We start from the raw sequence: 4,990 nt of genomic DNA on the forward strand, positions 1-4,990 counted from the left end.
TTTTTTGTTGCACCGGGCCTTAGTTGCGGCAGGCAGGCTCCTCAGTTGTGACTCCAGGGCTCCTTAGTTGAGGCTTGCTGGCTCCTCAGTTGCAGCATGCATGTGGGATCTAGTTCCCTGACCAGGGATCGAACCCAGGTCCCCTGTATTGGGAGTGCAGAGTCTTATCCACTGTGCCACCAGGGAAGTACCCCCCTCCTTGGGTTTCTTTTCTTCTACTCTGAGGTGAAGGCATCCTCTCATGGGGCTTAACACATGATAATGGGATAGGTGTGCCTAATGGCCCATTTGTTCTCTATAGACTGGCTGTGGGCAGAGTTAGAAAGCACCTTCTTGTTGAGGGTCATGGTCTAGGGCAGCTCTGTCCAATAGATATATAATATGAGCCACATATATAATTTAAAATTTCCTAGTAGCCACACTAGAAAAAAGTTAAAAAAAAAACAGGTGGAATTAATTTTAATAATATGTTTTATTTAACTCAATATACCCAAAATATTATCATTTAACAGGTAATCAATATAAAAAAATTAACAAGGTACTTTACAATCTCTTTTTTTCTTGCTAAGTTTTCAAAATCCAGTATGTAATTTACACTTACGGTGCATTTCAATTTGAACTAGCTACATTTCAAGTGCTCAAAAGACATTCGTGGTTAGTGGCTATTATGTGTGACAGCACATGTAGGTGTAAGATAAAGTCATTGGGGTTATACCAGCCTTAGTTCTTATCACAAGTAAAACTCTGAAAATTACTTAACACCTCTGAGTTGTAGGTTCCTCATGTGTAAAATGAGTAAATTTTCTACCTCAAAATGTTCAAACTCATCACATCTAAAACTTATAATATATCCTCTTTATTTCCTGAACTTTCTGTTACTTCCCTGTTAGTATCTTAGTTGGTGGCCTTATCATTCCACCTTAGGCCAAAAGACAACAACAATAAAAAAAAAAGTCTCTCTCCCTGCACGTCCAGCCAGTCGCCAAGTTCTCTCAGACATTTCCTTAACTAAGTCCACTTCTCTCCATTCTTACTCCTGCTTCAGAGCCTCATAATGCCCAGGTTATCCTCTCCCTAATTCATTTTCTGTATGATTAGTAGTGTCTGTGCCCTGACCATGACCTAGAGCAGAGGTCACAAAGCTGTGGGGCTCTACAAAAATGCTTGTTTTTAAACAATTTTTTAAATTAGTCTCAAACATTTAAAAATTAGTAGATTTTACATAAAATGCCCAAACTCTGATTTCCTTGGACAGTCAGACGATCTAGCAACATGTTATTTTAACCTCCTGGCAGTGACCAACTGAAACAGAGTAGCAACTGCTCCCTTAGATGAGGAAAGCTTTCTCCAGCTCATCATAGCTCCACCTGGCCCAGCTCACCACCTGGAAAGTACACTCCAAAACTCCTAGGATAGCATTTAAAGCCTTTCATGATTTATCCTCTGTGTCTCTTCAGCCTCATTTCATGTCAGTACTTCTTCATATTTTGTTCCAATAAAATCAAACTACAGGGCTTCCCTGGTGGCACAGTGGTTGAGAACCCGCCTGCCAATGCAGGGGACACGGGTTTGAGCCCTGGTCCAGGAAGATCCCACATGCCGCAGAGCAACTAAGCCTGTGCACCACAACTACTGAGCCTGCGCGCCCCAACTACTGAAGCCCGGGAGCCTAGAGCCAGTGCTCTGCAGCAAGAGAAGCCACCGCAATGAGAAGCCCGCGCAGCGCAACGAAGAGTATCCGCCGCTCACCGCAACTAGAGAAAGCCCGTGTGCAGCGATGAAGACCCAACGCAGCCAAAAATAAATAAAATAAAATAAATAAATTTTTAAAAATCACATTACAAATATCTCAGCAAAAATGCCTCACTACTCATGACTTGATGATTTTGTGTGTTTAGAATGTTCTTCCCTACCTAGAAGCTAGCTGAACTACTACTCATTCTTGGAAATTCAGCTTACACATCACGTCCTCTAGAAAGGTTTGCTTAATTCCCTTAGCCCACCCCTTTCCTGATATAAGTTCAGTTAGACTCTCCACTATGTTACCTCTATACCCATGACTATTCCAGTTATCATGTTAATCACTTCATTGTGTTTTGTTTGCTTATATATCTCTCTTGTCTACTATACTGGGGGTTCCTGGCACTTAAGAAACATGCCTTATAAAAAATCACTGTAAACGCAACATGCAGTACAGTGCATGGCGCATATTATCATTTTTAGAGACCAATAAGCAACACCCCTTTCTTACTCACCCAACTTTGGAACAAACTGAGAGTAGCAAGAGTCATGCAGAGGGAATCAAACTTCAGCTTTCTCACCAATAAAAAGTACTTTGGAGAAAGTGGCTTCAGTTGTGTGACCTCAGTGGGTTCTCTGATAACTAACCGCCGTACTAAGCAGATTTACCATGCCAGCCACAGGCAGTCGAGACACCTATGGGCCTCTGCATCAGGGACAGACTCCTTTTGTATGGACAGTGGCAGATTAGAGCATGGTGAAGCCTGGTAGCACAAAGAGAAAACCCAGGTGGCACTAGGGCAAGCTTGCTCAATTGCTTCTCCTAAATGTATCAGTCAAATAAATCACAACTCCTTGATAATATTCTTCCTCAAGTATGGACAGAAAATCTCTTCCTTTTATGAAAACAGAGGAGTAGAGGATGTGTACTCCTAACAGTCCAGAGCAGAGATCCAATAAGTAAATGAGTAATATTAATTTGAAGATGAAATCAAATTGACAATGCATATTAATAATGCCCAGCCACAAATCTGTTGTGTGACTGTGTTAGCATTTGCTATGGTAATAAACCATATCGATATCTCATGACTTACAATGTAAACTTTTATTTCTTGCCCAGGCTAACTGAGGGTTGCAGGTCAGCTGAGGTTTTTTCTGGGCTCAGCTGGGCTTGGCTACAGGCTGTAGGCTGGGTTCAAGTTTCCTCTGTCATCTCATTCTAGGAAGTGTGTTGAAGGAGCAGTCAAATCAAACCATGAAACTGCGATCAAGTGTCTGAATGGATGCAGCAAATACCTTGTACATTTACATCCCTTTGGCATGTCCCATAGCCAAGCCAAAAGCCAGTGAATCAGGGATGTCCACTTCTCCCAAAGGATACTTGAGCAAGTCACCTGACGATGAGAAAGCATATATAATTCTCTTATAGGTAGGGAGCCAATAGTTGGAAGTAGTAATCCAATCTATTACAGTGACTTGAAACAAATTTCTTCTCCTCTATGGACCACATTTTCTTCATCTGTAATATATGGGAATGAAGATTCCTGTTTTTGACCACACATCTGGGCACTATAGCCCAGACAAGCTGACATGGAACATTAACCATCACAGTTTCCCCTGCAGAAAGTGGGGTTTGTTAGATATGACCCATGAGCATTGTAGATCTTTTCTCTGCATTGTGCTATGTTACTTCACTCTCCAAACTATTGCATTTGAGTTCAAATCACCTCTGTGTCCTCATCACTGCTCCGTGGAGCAAAAGGTGCTGATTTCCCAATAGAAGCATCCTCTTGTGTAAATTCGTATCCTGATGTTGGAGCCCCAGTGATTTCCCCCAGAGGATTTCACATTCCTCTCCTTTCTAGTGGTACACCCTTTCACTTACCACCTCCTGAATCAGCTCTTATCCCCATTTACTTCACTAGAATCTTTGTGAGTGGGTTCATGGTTTTCCATTTCATTATAGTATTGTATAACTTAAAGGCGTGTTCCACTTCTTGGTATATATGTATGTATTAATGTTATAAAAATAGAAGTGTGAGAACTTGATAAATAATGCAGTCTTTAAACCCACGGAGAAGGAGAAGACAGATATTTTGATCTGAAGAAATTGTGAAGGCACACACATGAGCACAGGAAAAGGTGTTAAACAGCACAGTGTATGCAGAATCATACCCTTACACTCTGAGTTTAGAGGGTTCCACATTTCTCATTGAGTTTTTTGCCTTGGCCCTGAAACTTTAAACCAGGCAAACTCATCCCCACACAGGCTTTCCCAAGTCAATCAACAAAGCTGTGGCACACTTTTCCTGTTTTTGGCAATTTCCTAGGGGTCTTTAGTCTGGTCCTCAGCATTGCTCCCTCTTCCCTCCAGCTTTGTACATCACTGACCATTTGTTTCTTTCTTTTTTAAAGTTTTTATTTTATATTGAACTATAGTTGATTTACAATGTTGTGTTAGTTTCAAAGTGATTCAGTTATACATAAACATATATCTATTCTTTTTCAAATTCTTCTCCCATTTAGGTTATTACAAGACCGTTTGTTTCTTTTCTCAGTCTTCCTCTTTGGACTCGATACCTGGACTTGGAAGTCATTACTGAATAGCATCTTCCCAGGTCCCTAATATCTCAGCTTCTACACATTCTTATGCCTAGATACTCAAAGATTCAAGAAATGTTGAAAATTAAGATGTCTTATTCCCCTCTAATCCACAATCTGAATTAAATACAGGCTTCAAGTGTGGAGAACTGGTAGCCACAAGGTGCTAAAGGAAGAAATGGAAGAGATTATAAATATCCTGATTTTGGGTGAGGGCGGGAACAATATTACAAGTGCCAGGGTTAGTGATAATGGCGAACTGACCCCAAATGCCCAGAAGATAATTTGCATATGCCTGTTTCCTGTATTTCACTTATAAATGTTGCCCAGGTTGTAATTTCCCATGATTTTATTTTTCAGCTGTTTCATGCTCACTTATTGGTACACTGTGAAAGTTTAAATATGCCAGCTAGTATTTTATGGATAGCTTGACCCTAAAAATCATCCTGTGCAACAACTGTCAGACATTACACATAACCTGGGTGACAGCACATCGGTCCCCGCCTTACTGGCACTTGTGCATAGCGTGACTACGATAGAGGCTGCTGTGAGACAAAAGGATGTGCTGATTAGATATGGTCGAGGAGACATCTTTATCAAAGATGACAGACATGCCATTTGAATTTCAGCAGGACCACTGCCTGATGAG

Source organism: Balaenoptera borealis, assembly GCF_965194805.1.
Source record: "Balaenoptera borealis genome assembly, chromosome: 1".
Classification (NCBI taxonomy): domain Eukaryota; kingdom Metazoa; phylum Chordata; class Mammalia; order Artiodactyla; family Balaenopteridae; genus Balaenoptera; species Balaenoptera borealis.